The sequence below is a fragment of the Cryptomeria japonica genome, chromosome 11 (genome assembly GCF_030272615.1).
Source record: "Cryptomeria japonica chromosome 11, Sugi_1.0, whole genome shotgun sequence".
In the NCBI taxonomy this organism is placed as follows: Eukaryota; Viridiplantae; Streptophyta; class Pinopsida; order Cupressales; family Cupressaceae; genus Cryptomeria; species Cryptomeria japonica.
This window is the reverse complement of record NC_081415.1, coordinates 244,146,740-244,164,754: the sequence shown is the minus strand read 5'-3', so window position 1 is coordinate 244,164,754 and position 18,015 is coordinate 244,146,740.

The window sequence follows — 18,015 nt, the reverse complement described above, 5'->3', positions numbered from 1 at the left end:
CATATCTAGCATTAGCATTATAGCCTGTGTTCTCATTAGATCTGCTTTTACACACATTTGTCGTATGTCCAGGTTTATGACAGATAAAGAAAATGGGTTTGAAAGCTTTCTTACCGATAGGCTTCTTAGCCTTAGGAGAAATTTTACCTTTGTGATTGCTCTTGGTAATAGAAGATTCTCCTTTCTCAGATGTATTGAAACCTAGTCCAGATGTGTCACCTTTCATCCTCTAAGATTGGATCTACTCATCCAACATAAAAGAAAGTTCTTATTGAACTTTTCAAGCTTCCCATTAGCCTCAGTAAGCTATTTGGTAAGATCTTCATTATGCTTTATCAGAGTCTCTCTTAGAGACATTTCCATTTCAAGATCTAATTGTAAAGCTTCTTTCTCTTCCTTCTCCTCATGCCAATGTTCATGCAAAGTTGCATTCTCCTGCTTGATCTTAGAAATATCATGATATCTCTCTTTGATCAGGTCTTCATCTGCCCTTCTTGCTTCAAGTTATTGGCTCATACAAATTGTTAGGGCTTCAAGTTCTATCCTCAGATTTAGCTTTTCACCATTCAATTTTTCCACTTCTTCAGCCAGTGCATCAATGTTGGCCTCACCTGAATAACTATTATCAGAGATCTCCAATAGTTGCTCAGTCAACTCTCTCCTTTTAACATGTGAAGCTTTAATCCGCCCCTCAAGGTTTCAAGTTCTTACTTGGTTGCATCAATCACTCTAGCCATCTCTCTATAACTCATGTCCCCCATAGTGGCTTTAGGGTTTCCTTCCAAGTGATTAAGCCTTAAGGAAGTTAGGCTCTGATTTCAATTGATAGACTTATAAATAACTGAGAGGGGGGGGTGAATCAGTGATAGAAAAAACAATACCACTTTAAACATAGATTAGTAAAAGCAATTAACCAGTTTACTTAAAACTATGCATGCAATCCAAAGTGATATAAAAGCATCCACCATAACACAAGTTTTTATACGTGGAAGACCCAACTGGTAAAAACCAAGGTGATATGGGACTCACAAGTTAACTCTCTACAAAAATAGGTAACTGACCGGTTAAGGTCTACAAAGCGCTTTGCTAGGAGCAAATCGTGTTAAAGATCTCAAAGCCCTGTTAGAAGCTATACCTGGTTAAAGGTAGTACCCTATTAGGAGTAACCTCAATAGAGGATTTCAAATCCAAACTAATGGATCACCTAGTTAGAGGATTTGTACAATGAAGCTTGTTAGAGCTTACTCGGTTAAGGGATTTAACTATTGTAGTGATTAGAAAATAATAGGTGGTGTGATCTAAAAATAGGACATCTTTCTAGTATAGATCCTCTTCTGCTTACTCAATACTGCATCACCGACATACTTTGCAACTCCTTAAATAAATCACATCAACTCATCACTTTTATCTCGCATCATAAAAAAAGTTCATCATAATGTCATTTTATAGACATTAGATTTCATGTCGGCTCAGGAACCTCATCACAATTTCCTAGGTTTAGTGTATCTGGACAATCTTTCATAACACATCACAGATTACTACCAAATTTGTCAATTAGAGATAACTCATCACGGCTGGTGATAAATCATCACACAATCAGTGAAACTGGTTGGAACATCGATTTCGGTTGAGTGTTAATCACTTCCAACTCATAGACTAATTATCCTTGATTCACCTCCTTCTTGATCTTTGTGGTATCTCCAAATCAGTGTCAGTGAAAATGACCAAAACCAATTGTCATTCCTGCATATAGTGGTTGTCTACATATACCGGTTTAGATACCTTCAAATCGGTTGGACCTCTCTATACAAATGATACCGGTTTGCAATACTAAGATGACTATGATAATATGAACATATGTGTGTGTATATGTGCCATCAATGACAACACATAAGGTCATCCATTACAAAAATCACCATCAAGCTAACAGTCTTCAACACAAAAAACCACATATGAAATCATCAAATCGAACTCCTATAAATACTCTCTGAAAATCATAATTATCAATGTCAACCGAGACAAAAATCTAAAATAGGTCTTCGCTAAACATTCTGGTGGTGGCAAGAAATGAAAGGTGGACCATATTACATTGTTCCTCTTCGAACATATCAAAAAGCTACATACATCACCAAAGCCAAACCTAAAATGTATTTGCACGCTATACATCCTCAATACCCGATCTAAGGCCTCAAGCTTTGGATCATGTCGAACCCAAAGATAATACAAAAAAACATCTTCTAAGATACCAAACACATCTGGTGAAACCGGGAAACCTTCAACAACACAATATGCCTAAATTTAACACTCCTTCTCATCATACCACATCTGAATGTAATCCAGACCCAAAGGATTTGACATCAATGACAACACATAATACAATGCTAACAATCTCCCACTTTATCATTAATGGCAACATCGATAAAAAACAATCAACAAAAGATCATCATTGAGTGCACAACTATCTATCTCTCCCCCTTTGATAATAATGACAAAGGTGGTCAAAAACTCCCCCTGAGAAACTCACTCCTACTCCCCCTAAGAGGAAGCACATCACCATTAGTCCAAAAATGAATGCACATGTTGTTCACTAGACCAATCCACATTAGTTGAATCTAGTAAAGGGTAATACCCCTAACTTCCGTTGAAGATACTCAAAAGTATCTTTGCATAACACCTTTGGTAAAATATTTGCAATCTTCTCTTTTATTGGCACATACTCAAGTCTGACCTCATTATCTAGAACTGTTTCCCTCAACAAGTGATACTTGATAGATATATGATTTGTTATATAATATTGTACCTGATTCTTGGAAATGTTTATTGTACTATTATTATCACACATGATTGGAATGGGGTCATCAAATTTTACACCAAATTCCTTCAAAGTTCACTTCACTCGTAAAATCTGAGTGCAACAAGAGGATGTTGCAATGTACTCTGCTTATGTCGTAGATAAGGACATAAAATCTTTCTTTTTGCTTGACCAAGCGACTAACTACGAGCAGAGAAAGAATACTCCTCCACTTGTATTTTTTCTGTCATCAACACTTCCAAGCTAGTCTACATCTATGTAAACTACAAGGTTAAAATCCAAATTCCTAGGATACCACAAACCAAACTCTTTTGTACCTTTGAGATATCTGAAAATCCTTTTTACTGCCACAACATGTGGTTCTTTTGGTTCTTGCTAAAAGCTTGCTACCAAGCATACTGGATACATGATATTTGGTCTAGTAGGAGTCAAATATAACAGTCCTCCAATCATTGACTTGTACCAACTTGCATCAACCTTAGGTGATTTATCATCCTTAGTTAACTTGCATCCGATAGTCATAGGTGTACATACCAATTTGGAAGTCTCCAACCCAAACTTCTTCAACAATTTTTTGACATACTTAGAGAGAGAAATGAAAATTCCTTTATCATTTTGATTAACTTACAATCCAAAGAAAAAATTCAACTCACTGATCATTGCCATCTCAAATTCTTTTTGCATCTCAACAACAAATCTTCTACACATATCCTCATTTATTTCAAAGATTATATCATCAACATATACTACAATAATCAGAATTTTGCCTGATTATGTCTTGAAGTACAAGTTATTATCCGCTAAACCCTTCTGAAATCCTTGATCAGTTAGTGTAGACGTATAAAAATGACCATATTCCTAAATGAATATTTTATGTTCATTTCTCTATTTAATTAAATCCAATTTAATTAAATTACCCGCATTCCTCTATTTAATTAAGTAAATTACTCAATTAAATTCACTATACCATTTAATAAGATAAATTCATTTTATTCAATTAAAGCCCCTGTCCACTTTTTAATTAAATTCAAATTTAATTAAAATAGTTATCCTAAATTAAATAAATCTAATTTATTTAATTGCAACCAAATTGAAATAAAGCAATTTATTTTAAATTAATTCTATTTTCTCTCCATCCACTTGCAAAATCCTACACCTCCCACTTGCATCCTAACCCTCTTTCTAACCTCTTCTAGATTCTTCTAATCCTAATTAATTAACCCAAACCCATCCATTATCCCTTTTCCCTAAATTTGAGGAGGTCACTTCTCAAATTTGTAGTAAAGTCTTCAAAAGGCATTAAAGCCTTTATCCATTCAACAAGCTAACTTATTGAATGCCCCCAAATTTGGAAGGACTCTTACAAATTTGTCCCAAAAGTCTTCATAACCATTAATGGTTTACTCAACCCTTTAGCATGGTTAAAGAATTTCCATAAACTCAACCTCCATGTAAACCAAGGGTCTCATCAAGCATTTATTGCTTTGACCATGGTTATCCTTAATCATTTGCACAAGAGTTTATCCTTTGGATAAAAGCTTTATCCAATGGATAATCTTAACTTAACCTTAACCTTTAACCCCTAGGGTAACCATGAGGTCTTCTCAAGCATTTAATGCTTCTTACATCTCCTCTCAACCAACCTTATGTTGACAATTGTCACCATTTCATTGGTGCCAATTGCAAACATGGATTCCCAACTTTCAAACTCAACGCTTGATTGCCTCTTTCAATCCTGACCATCCATTGCCCTATTTTTGCTATAAATAGAGCTCTCATTCCTCCATTTTCATAGATCCAAGTCTTTATCATCATACTTATACCAAAATCCATCCAAGCTTTAATATATCATTTGTGCTCATCATTTAGCCTCTCTTTTCAATAGGAATTAATCTAAATATGCATGTTTAGAGTATTTTCTTTATCATTTAGCTTAATCATAGACCAGTATATCATGCTAGGATAGTCTTGCTACTAATCTTGTCATCTTATAACTAGTTTATTGCATTTACAGGATCATGCATAGCTTAGGATGCATTTCATCTTAAAATCAAGAAAAAACATCCCTCGTTCTTGCATTTGTCATCCCTAAACCATTTTGCTCAGTGATCTGAGAGCAAAAACATTGGTTTGAGGGACCGTGTAAGATAGAGAACCATGGAACCAACCTTGGGAAGCTGAGCCATACTTCATGACTCCATAGCTTGCACCAAGAAGTCCTATGGGTGTGTGAGCAAGGCTCCCTAGAACTCCATTTTTCACATTTCAAGTTCTATCGACCCGCTTTTCCCGCATATAGTTAGATACATGTCTAACCTCCCATACCAAGATCTAGGAGCTTGTTTCAATCCATACAAAACCTTTTTCAATCTACAAACAATGTTTGGATCATCCTTCAACTTGAATCCTTTCGGTTGTTCAATATAAACTTATTTTAATTCTTTATTCATAAATGCTAATTTCACATCCATTTGATAAACCTTGAAATATTTGAATGTTGCAAATGCCAGGAACATCCATATTTCATCCATTCTTGCAATCGAGGCATAAGTTTCATCGAAGTCAATTCCTTCAATCTGAGTGTATCCTTTGCAAATCAACCTTGCCTTATTCCTCACAACCTTTCTATCTCCATCTAGCTTGCTTTGGAATACCCATTTAGTAACGAATACATTCTTGTCTTCCAGTTTGCTAACTAATTCCCTTGTCTTGTTTTTCTCAATCTGATCTAGTTCCTCTTGCATTGCCTTCATCTAGTTTCGATCTTTGTAGGCTTCTTTTACTATCTTGTGCTCAGTTTCAAATAGCAAACATAGCAATACATGTTCTTGTGTTGCTTTTCTTCTTGTGATAACTCTTTGCTCTTCTCTCTGATGATCTATTCTTCTGAGTGATTTTTCTTGACATGCCTTGGAGTCTTGGATGCAGATGTTGGAGCATCCTGATCATTCTTTTCTTCACTCCTTGTTTCTTCCTTCCTCTCCTTTTCTCTAGACTCATCTAAGTCATATCCTGCTGCTATTTTTTATTCCTTTGAAGTGTTCTCATCAACTGTTACACTTGCACTTTCAACAATCTTATTCAATCTTTTGTTAAAACATCAATGTGTCTTTCTCTTTGTTGAGTAACCCAATAACATAACTTCATCTGCTATGTTGTCGAACTTTCCAAGATGACCCTCATCTCTCCTAATATAGCACTTGTTTCCAAAAACTTTGAAATATTTCATTGTCAGAGTTCTTCCATACCATAGTTCATAAGATGTCTTTCCATACTTCCTTCGATACAAAATTTTGTTGAGTGTGTATGGTGTTGTATGAATTGCTTCTTTCCAATAGACTTCAGGTAACTTTGCACCTTTTACCATGCTTTTGACTGCTTCTTGTATAGTCTAGTTCATTCTTTCTACTACACTATTCTGTTGAGGTGTTTGGGGAGTTGATAATTGTCTTTTGATGTCATGCTTTTCACAAAAGTCATTAAACTCATCTGAGATGAAATCTCCTCCTCTGTCAGACCTTAAACACTTGATTTTCTTGCTAACTTCATTCTCAATTTTTGCCTTGAATATATTGAACTTTTCTAATGCTTCAGATTTTTATCTGAGAAACACAACCCAATACATTCTAGAATAATCATCAATCAGTAACATGAAATACCTCTCACCATGTAGGCTTCTTGTTCAGGTCGAACCACAAAGATCTATGTGAACCAAATCTAGTAATCTGATGGACGAGTACTCCTTTCCTCTGACTATTATTTTGGTCTTTTTTCCTATTTAACATTCCCTACATATGTTGTTTTTCAGTTTAGACAATTTGGGAAAATCTCTTACTGCACTCTTTGAACTGATTCATACCAAATTATCAAAGTTAATATGGCATATCCTCTGGTGCCATAGCTAGTTGTCATCAAGTTTTGATATCAAGTAATATTTTGTATTTCCTTCCAATTGGCATATATTTACATTTGTCCTTCTTCTAGCTACAATAACCATTCCATAATCCTTCTAGATCTCACATCCATTATCTTGAAAGATGACATTCTATCCTTTTTTGCACATCTGTCCCACACTTAAGAGATTATGATGCAAACCTTTCACATAATAAACATTGTCAGCATTATGCTATCCATCAAAGATAACTGAACCAATACCAATGATTTGTGTTGTCTGTTATTCTCCAAATCTAATTGAACTTCCATCATACCTTTCAAGTTTTATTAATTTACTTTTATCACCAGTCATATGATTTGAGCATCCACTATCAATCAACCATTCATTCTTATCTCTTCTAGCATGAAATGTGTTAGCAACAATCTTATAGATATCATACTTAGGAGCATTCTTTTCTATCAAAAACAAACAATCACCATCCTCATAGTCTGATTCATCATCTGAAATGCTAACATCATCCTTAACATAATATACCTTCTTATTGAACTTTCTCTTATTTTCCTTAAAGTTTTGTCTATTTCCCTTTTTCGGACATCTAGTTACAACATGACCAATCTTACCACATCTAAAACATTTAAAGGGTAACATACATTTGTATTTGTCGGTGCCTTTTCTACAACTTTCTTACAAAGTTTGCTTCTACCTCATCTGAGCTTTCCTCATCATCTAGACTATCTTCAGATGCCTTGAATGCGGTTTCTGGCTTGTCTTTATCCTTTCCGAATTTCCTTACTTCAAATGTAGCCAGGGTACCAAACAGTTTCTCTCTGGTGAACTTCTTTGGATCATAAGTTTATTCAATTGCATAGATCTTGTCACTGTAGCTTACCAGTAATGTCATCGGAAGCTTGTCAATCACATCTTCATCACTCAAAGTGCCTCCAAGTTCTCTGATCTCATTCACTGCGCTATCAACCTTCTCAAAATAACTCATGTAGACACCTATTTCTGTCCACTTGATTAAATGAATTATATAATTGTTTAATTATCATTCATGCAACTATTAATTAAATTAATATTTAATTAATTCATCCCAACCCTCTTCTCCTATTAATTAAATAAATTATTTAATTTATTTGATTTAATTAACTTAACCAAATAAAGACCATTAATTAAATAAATAAATCATGTTTGTTTAATTAAATCATCATTCACATTTAAATAAATTTATATTTATTTAAAATCCCTAAATCTCATCTCTCACATTTAAATAAATTAATGTTTATTTAAATCCCTAAAATTCCCTTTCTCACATTTAAATAAATTAATATTTATTTAAATTCCTAAAATCCCTCCCCCACTTGCACTTTCTAGAAAATGCAAGTTGCAAGTTAGCCTTCCTCCTAATCATGTCTAAACCCCTACTATTAGCCTAACCACTCTTTAATGGTTTGCACATTCATAAACAAAAGGTTAACCCAAAACCCATCAACTCAAGCCTTTAATGATTTCCTTTAAAGTCTTCAAACCTTTAATGGTTTTCTTCTAGAGTCTTCAATCCTTTAATGTCTTCCTTTAAAGTCTTCAAACCTTTAATGGTTTCATTCTAGAGCCTTCTCAAGCCTTTAATGGTTTCCCTCAAAGTTTTTTCTAAACCATTAAAGGCTTCAATCTAACTAACACCACCTTTTCAGACATACAACTCATAATATCCTCTCCTTCTTCCATTCTTAGGTTTTCATATCTTCTCTTAGCAGTTAGTCTCTTTATCAACTTGTTGGCATTTTTTATGTTTATGTTGTGATTGTCATTGATTGACACACACTTGTATTAAGATCCTCTATATGTATGAGCTAGAGCTCAATCGGTATTTGTTCCAACTGGTATGTTGATTTTGCAGAATGTGTTTCATGGTCTGAAGTTGCATGTCGACCCCAAGCGGTTCAAAGATCTCAAGTAGTAAGAGGAAGCAAAGAGGCATAACACATTCTTACCAGTCTTCATTTTTGTCAAACCGGCAACCGGTATTTTGTATGAACCGGTAATACTCTGTGATGAGTTAGCAACTGACATTTTGTTTTGAGTTACCAATCCACCAATTGATTGAGGGTGTCGACACACTGACGATGCTTTTTGTGTCATGTTACTGAGTATGCCTAGATTCATTGAACCTAGGAAATTGTAATGTAATCCTATTGGACTGACATGAAATTAGATTCCTTTAAAAGGACATCATGTCTAGGGTTTTTGTTGTTACTGAAAGGGTTAATGTCGTGCTAGGGTTTAAGGTGGTTGTTGAGTTGTTGGAAGAGTGATCTTGTCTGAGAAGATCAAGTTGTAACTAAGAGAGAGATAGAGAAGACTAAAGTAATGCTGGAATGCATTAACAGTGAGAAATACTGGATCTAACCAAGCAGTTTGTGCTATCAGATAGATCAAACACTTGTTGATTACTCACATCTTTGACAAGTCTGTAGCCCTTAACCGGGTAGGCCTCAAAGTCTTTGTAAAATCCTCTAACAAGGTGGTTCACCACTATGAATCTAAAATCCTCTAACAAGGTAGTCTTTAATCAGACTTATCTCCTAACAGAGATTGAGATTCCTAACAGGGTTTGTTCTGGTGAAGAAAATTGTAAGACCTTAACCGGACTGGTTTCTATTCTGTAGATAGTGACTTGTGAGTTCCATCTCACTGTGGTTTTTCCCATTTGGGTTTCCATGTCAAATATCTTGTGTTATGGTTGTATTGCTTTTGTGGGTGAATGCTTTACTTGCATTTTGGTTTGCATGTGTGATAACCAGTCTGTCTATTAAACTATTTTACCGGTTTGTCTTCAGATTGTTTAAGTGTTTTAGTGCATTGATTTTTGGCATACTAATTCACCCCCCCCTCTTAGTATTCATCAATTGGTATCAGAGCCAACCTTTCTATAAGTTTAACCACTTGGAAAGAGATATGGGGGAGTACACCTTGAGGGAACTTACTCAATGACTCACTCAGTCCGAGCAAGCCTATGATGATCTTATGGTCAAATACAAGGCATCTCAAGCAAAAAGGAGAGAACATGCAGAGAAGCTGATGGAGCTATCTGAAAGTAGTTCTGAAGATGAAGCAAATATGGAAGCCATGATTGCTGAAGTAAATAAGCTGAATGATTCAAACTCCAATCTGAGAAAGGAGTTGGAAGGACTGACTATTCGGTTTAGTCAAGAGCTTGAGAATCGGAGAAAAGCTGAAGATCTTTTTGATCTTAGAGATCATGAGATCTCCAAGTTGAAACAAGAGATTAGTGCACTAACTGCTCGCCTTCATGAGAGCAGAATGGAAAAGGAAGACATGCAAGGAGAACTAAACCTAGCCATCTCTAAAAATGCAAGCCTAATGGAGACAAATACTGTTATCTCCAAAGAACTCTCTGAGTCAAAGGAAATACTTGCTAAGTTCAGCAAAAGTACTGTCAAACTAGAGCAAAAACTTGAGTCATCAAGACCGGTAAAGAATACCAATGGACTTGGTTTCTCTGGACATGAGGAAGGAGAATCCTCAGGAACAAATGCTGAAGCATCAGAGAAGCAACCGACACTCAAAGGAAAAGGTAAGCAAAAATTCAAACATGTTTTCTTTAACTGTCTTAAAGAAGGACACACTGCCAATGTATGTAGGAGCAAAGCCTACAATAATTTTCCTTATTTTATCAACAATGTACCTAGATCCAATAAGTTTAATGGTCATTGTTATGCATGCAACAAGTATAGGCATAGAGCATCTGAATGCAGAACTATCATGAACAATACCGGAAGATATCCTCAGAGGACCCAAGGAGCTGGTCCGAAATCTTTTGTGAACCGGAATCCTAACTGGTTTAATGCTTACAATTATCAGTCAAGCAACAATGGTTATCAACCGGTAACTGGATGGAGAGAAAATTGTTGAATCTGTCATGGACATGGTCATACTGCTACTACATGCAAAAGAAAGAATGGAAACATGAACAATGGACCTTGGAGAGCACTTGGATCGGTTTGCTATCACTACAACAAACCAAGTCACATTGCAAGATTCTGCAGAAGCAGAAAGAGTATATCTGATGATATACCGATCACTCAAAAAGGAGAAGTTGATGTTGAAAAAGTTCAAGCGGACATGAACAAAACCTGGAGGAAGAAACCAACAATGTTGGAAGAGGAACCAGTTTCTGCACCTAGTGTAGAAATATCGGAACCGACAAACTAAGCTCCAAAGAGGCTTAGGGAGAGCAAACGATGAAATGATTGTGAACCCCCAGTTACACTGGTAAAAGACCTTAACCGGTATGTAATACCTGTTGCTTGGTAGAAGACTGGAAACGGTAAAAGAGGCAAATTAAGGTTTACGCCCTAATAGAGGAGTATTAATGGTGGTAGGTGAGAGACATGTATAAAAGCATATTTCAAATCATTTCTCACTATCTGTTTTCGAGCGAAGAAAAGTTTTTCAAAGTGCAGAGCGAAGAAAAGGTGATTTGAACTAAGATTTCAAGAAGTTGACAAGTCTTGAAGGAGATTCAAATCCAGTTTGCAAGCGGTCGTGGAGAACACAAAGCGGTGATTTGGCAACTGATGAAGAGTAGAGTGAAGCTGAATCTGGAAGCCCTAAATTTGCATTGTAAAGGTATTTTTTCATGTTCTTGAAATACTCAACAATGGCTTCCACGTCTCATACCAGTTCTAGTACAACAATTGAGTCAGAGAGTTTCATTCAAAGGAAGTCCAAATATAATGCCTTATCACAAGTTCCAGCTGGAGTCATAGTTGAAGAAGGAATTTCAGATTATATTGATTGCAAAATAGAAGACCTAGGGTCTTTAGCTATTCATACCCAGTTAGGTTTATTCTATGACAAGGACAAGAAAATCAAACTGGAGTTTAGTATCCTAGAGAAGATGAAACTCCGTAATGCAGTATATTTTCTAGAAGACTTCATAGAGGATCACATCAGGATCATCTTGAGCAGAGTCCATGGTGACAAAATGTACCTAGAGAGGATGCATGATATCACGCCACAGGCAATTCATGTAGTCACCAGTTTTTGCAACACAGGGAAAGTGCCAGCCTTAAGAATGGTAAGAAAAATGGAAATGGCCAAGCTCATCAGTTCAACAAGTGACTCATGAGGAATGACAGTCAACCCTATCAAGGATGATCTGGTGAAGTACGCCTGCATGGTGATAGGCTACAGAACATTCTCAGCCAGCAGGATTAATTCTGTATCTGCTACAATGGTAAATGCCGCTTACCAGATGATCAAAGAGGATGCATCATTTGACTTATGCACCAGTATGCAAAGGCAACTCCTGTCTAACCCGAAGTCAATTAAACAGGATAATGCACAGAGATTCAAATTTGGACAACTATTGGTTGGGTTGTTCTTCTATTTCCAAGGCTTCTTTCCTGGAGTAGGAGATGTCCAGTGGTCCCCTAACCAACCGGTAACCAAACAGATCAAGGAAAGCATACAAGCCATTGGAACCGGTTACCCTGAGGTGCTGAGCAAATATTTTGATGAGTTCAGAAGAAAGATGAGTCAAAGGGTAAGGATCTCAGGTGATATCGTTAAGAAATACGAAGATGACATCTATTTCACCATTCAAGTGGACAAATGCCTAATGGAAGCTGTTGAACCTAGAATGGAGGAAGTGGAGCCAATGGGCTATGAGGTTATGTATGATATGCTGGAAGGGTATGCTTCAACCCTTATTGCCTCGCCTCTTAATCCTAAGGCTAAGAGGACTAGAACCTACTTGGAGAGGATTGCACCGGCTGAGGAACCATCTATTAAGAAAGGAAAAGAACCCGTAGCAAAGAAAGAAAAGGCAGTGCCTGCAGCATCGGCACCGGCCGCCACTACAACCCCAAGAGTGACCAAGAGGTCATCTGCAAAGAAGAAACCAGAAGTGGCACCAACAAAAGTCTTCGAAAGAAAAAGGAACACTAAGTCAAATGAATCAAACTCTGAAGAGACTGAGTCTGATGATAAGCCAAAGAAGGCCAGACAAACAAAGAAGATGAAGAAAAATGAACCGGCAGCATCCGCACCAGTAAATATTGATATCTCCTCATACAAACCTTTGACACATTATCAAAGGACAATAAAGAATATTAGGAGAAAATTACTTCATGATTTAGTTGATTATTATGATGATTTTAGTGAAGAGGAGAAAGAAGAAGTATTACAGGAAATCATTATTTATTTGTGTAAAAATGACCGGTCACCATCAGAGATTAAATCTCAGACACCAGATTCATTATTTAAAGCATTAGATAATAAATGGTGCATTGCCATTGAAAAAGAACAGGAGATTAGGGAGAAAGTCTTTGCACAGTACTTTCTCGACCTCTCAAATTCAGAATTATTTGATGTCCTGGATCAAAATAAAGGACTCTTCTTCACAAGGAGAAAAAGACTCTGGTTGTTGGAGGGGAGAATTGATGATGTTGAAAAAGGTACTCATTAGCATATGGATTATGCTATCAATTCTCACAAAGCACGAATGGCCAACCTCCAAGTGGAAAAAGAATTAGTTGTATCCAAATCGGATGAAGTTTTTGATGAAGAAGGAAACCTGGTTGAAGAACCAATCGACACTATTGATGTCGATGCACTGGACATAGAAGATGTCACTCAGGACATACCTTCTGAAGGAACAGAACAGGGGCAACAAGCCGAATAGAGCAGTAAGCAAGCCAAGGACACACAGGAAGTGGCTGAAGAACAGACAAAGAAGAAGAAGAGGGATGAAGATGAGGAAGAGAAGAGAAAAGAGGAAGAGGAGAAATGGAAAGATGAAGAGAAGAAGAAGCAAGAAGATGATAGGAAAAAGAAAGAAGAAGACGATAAGGAAGAGAAGAAAAAGAAGGAAGAGGAAGAGAAGAAGAAGAAGGAAGAGGAAGAAAAGAAGAAGAAGGAAGAGGAAGCAAAGAAGAAGGAAGAGGAAGAAAAGAAGAAGAACAAAGAGGAAGAGAAAGAAGAAGAGAAGAGGAAGGAAACAGAGAGGAAAAAGAAAGCAGAGGAAGACAAGGCACAAGAACAGAAGCAGGAAGCAGAGAAAAGGAAGAAGGAAGAAGCAGACAAGGCAACAGAGGCAATGAAGAGCACACAGATGGAGACTCCAAAGACAATTGGGAGTCAAGCTAAACTGGTTGATATCTCCAGTCCTATCAATCTCCAGTCTTCCAGTGAGTCAGAGCTTATGCAGAGCATCAAGGTTTCTCAAGAGCGCCTTGAAATCATATGAAGGAAGAAGGAGCAAGATATCATTCAAGCGGTTGTAGACACCCTTACTAGTTTGATCCCCGGTACCAATCTTCCTAGCACTGAATCATCACTAGCACAACTCAAACTACTATGTACTGTAGTGGATGATCAGGTGTAGAGCCTGGAAGAAGCAGCTGAGGCAAATGTCAAGAAAGAGCATCAAAAGGCTCTTAACATTGCTCTAGTGAAAAAGTTGAATGAGCTCCGGTCTGAACTTCTAAAAGACCAAAAGGATATAAGGGATGCTTTGGATGAGGGAAACTTGCTACTAAGCAAAATCTGTCAACCCCATCTATTTTGTGATGATGTGCTAACTCAGTAGCAAAAGCTTCAAACGGACTTACAGTCCTACTTGAGCACATTTAAGCCACCCTATGATTCCTTTGCAACTTATGGGCAAACCGTTCACCGGTTCCAGATCCAGTCAATCAAGATGGAGCAGGAGATCAATGCACGATCTAGGGATTTGTAGGAGCTTCAATTGGTTTTACTTCCACGTCTGCAAATTCTTCAGAAGTGTTATTTGAACCTGGATGCCCTGACAGTCACGTAGGAACTGAGCACAGTTGATGCCATCGAGGAAGAGGTATCCCAGACGCAAACAGAGAAAGAAGTGGCAACCTCCCTACTTGAGTCCTGGTCTCTATCCATGAAACAATTTTTGCAGGACTATAAATTGGTTTTTGACAAATATTATTCATTATTGTCATAAACTTTTATTATTTCAATATCAAATGGAAAGAGGGTTATTCAACGGTACTTTGTCATTGTTGGCAAAGGGGGAGAAGTATCTAGTTTTGGTTTTAAAATTTTGATCTTCTGATAAAGGGGGATAAGTACTCTATCTATTTTGGAGAAGAATGGGGAGAAGTATCTGGTTTTAAAATTTTGATATATGTTTTGATATATCCTATATGCTCTGATATCTCAATGTTTATGCTCTGTATGCAAAATTGCTATACATTGTATTGATTAAGGGATAGTGTATATGCCTAGGGGGAGTAATTTTATTAATGGCATGTTTTTGATTGTAAAACACTTAGATGTCAAAATTTTATTTTCCTAAGTGTTGCCATCATTGCCAAAGGGGGAGATTGTTGGCATTTTTGATGTTTATGTTGTGATTGTCATTGATGGACACACACTTGTATTAAGATCCTCTATATGTATGAGCTAGAGCTCAACCGGTATTTGTTCCAACCGGTATGTTGATTTTACAGAATGTGTTTCCCAGTCCGAAGCGGCATGTCGACCCCAAGTGGTTGGAAGATATCAAGCAGTACAAGGAAGCAAAGCGGCATAACACATTCTTACCAGTCTTCATTTTTGTCAAATCGGCAACCGGTATTTTGTATGAAGCGGTAATACTTTGTGATGAGTTACCAACCGACATTTTGTGATGAGTTACCAATCCACTAATTGATTGACGGTGCCGGCACATTGACGGTGCTTTTTGTGTCATGTTACTGAGTATGCCTAGATTCATTGAACCTAGGAAATTGTAATGTAATCCTATTGGACCGACATGAAATCAGATTCCTTTAAAAGGACATCATGTCTAGGGTTTTTGTTGTTGCTGAAAGGGTTAATATCGTGCTAGGGTTTAAGGTGGTTGTTGAGTTTTTGGAAGAGCGATCTTGTCTAAGAAGATCAAGTTGTAATTAAGAGAGAGATAAAGAAGACTGAAGTAATGCTGGAATGCATTAACAGTGAGCAATACTGGATCTAACCAAGCAGTTTGTGCTATCAGATAGATCAAACACTTGTTGATTACTCACATCTTTGACAAGTCTGTAGCCCTTAATTGGGTAGGCCTCAAAGCCTTTGTAAAATCCTCTAACAAGGTGGTTCATCACTATGAATCTAAAATCCTCTAACAAGGTAGTCTTTAATTGGACTTATCTCCTAACAGAGATTGAGATTCCTAACATGATTTGTTCTAGTGAAGAACATTGTAATACCTTAACCAGTTTGGTTTCTATTCTGCAGATAGTGACTTGTGAGTTCCATCTCACCGTGGTTTTTCCCATTTGGGTTTCCACGTCAAATATCTTATGTTATGGTTGTATTGCTTTTGTGGGTGAATGCTTTACTTGCATTTTGGTTTGCATGTGTGATAACCGGTCTGTCTATTAAACTGTTTTACCGGTTTGTCTTCAGACTATTTAAGTGTTTTAGTGCATTGATTTTTGGCATACTAATTCACCCCCCCCTCTTAGTATTCATCACAACTTGACTCTCTCATTCCCTTCATAGATGTCTTTTAACTTCTGCCAGACTTCATGAGTAGTATTCAAAGAGATAACCTTAGTCATTTCAATTTTCAATAATGTACTGAAAATCACATACCTTGCTTTTTCATTTTCTTCATAAGATTGAATCTCATCTAGAGTATTGAGTCCATTCGCTAGAAGAACATACTTAGTCTCCATAGCCTTCCAAGTATTGTAACCCACAGAAACCAAATAACATCTCATCTTCACTTTTCAGAAACTATAATCAAAACCTTCAAAGATAGGAATAGATAACTTGTGTTCCATTAGATCAGGATCTACCTCAAGTGGTTAAGCTCCATGTCAAGGAACCACAACTTTAATACCAATTTTTGAATATCTAGGCAACTGAGAGGGGGGTGGTGAATCAGTTGACAATAAAATTTAACTTTTAACCTTAATGCACAAATCTAAAATATTAACCAGAATTAAAAAAATTAGGAAACACATGTAAGAATTAAGATCAGACACGGGAAACACTAGAATTTACGTGGAAAACCCAAGAAGGGAAAAACCACAGAGAATGCTAATTCTCAATATATAAACACCAGTTATGGTAATTTTTACAATGGGTGGCTCACTACAAGTGGGCTCACTGCCTTGAAAGGCTCATTACCGAAGAAGAAAGAAAGACAAAGAGAATCCACTACAAGAAAAACACAGTCTGTACTACCATAATTGCTTCTGGTAAATATCTCACAAAACTACACAATAACTTGTCAGTTTCTTCTGGTACTCAGAACAATAGATGAAGTTACTCTGAAAATCATTATGGAGGAGACTCAAATCTTTTCTTATGTCTCTTGGATGGGTGAAATGGCTAATATTAGGGGGAGTAATGGTGTATATGTTTTCTCAACTTCAGGAAAATCGTTGCATATGAGAGTTGTCCCTTTCAGGAGTATTGCTTATATCAAAGAAAGAAAATGTGCCAAGATAAAAGAATTCAAAAGAATATTATAAAGGAGAGATCTTCAAAGGAAGGTGACTATTTTCAAATATTTTCCCTTTGTCTTTGATGTTAAAGGGGGAGAGATTTTAGTAGAAGAAGGTACACGTTTTTTCATCAATGATAAAGGGGGAGATTGCTGGAAATCTGAATTATGTCATCATTGATATAAAATTTGTTGGTCTAAATGTGATCTGGTTTGGATATAGTTTTGAGATATATGTTTAGTAGGAATCTGAGTTATGTTGGCCTAAATGTGGTTTGGTCATTTGTTGTGCTTATGATAGTTGGTGACAACTATTAGTGATAGTTGTTGGTGATATGTGTGTTGTTATCATGTTGTCATATGAGTATATGAAGGTTTATCTATTCCATACTATTGATTAAGGGTATTAGGAATTGGTGTTGCTATTGAGTTTGGTCAATATCTCAACCGAGTTTGTTGTGGAAGATGATAAAAAGTGTATACATGTGCAGCTTGGTGTTGTTGTTGAGTTTGATTGATATCAATTGATTTTGTTGTAAAAGATTATCAAAGATGTATAAATGTGTTTCTTGGTGTTACTATTGAGTTTGATTGATATCTTGTAGAAGTTATGTTGTCATTATTGTTACAGTAAGTTATTAGAAGTTGTAACAAATTCTCAGTTGTATATTTGGTCTGGTATTAAATGTTCAGATGTTATCATGTTTCTTGTTTAAGTTGTACCAGATGTTTAGTGGTATATCTGGTCTAGTATTGAGTGTTGAGATGTCATATTTTCTAGTGAATATGTTATTCTTACATGAA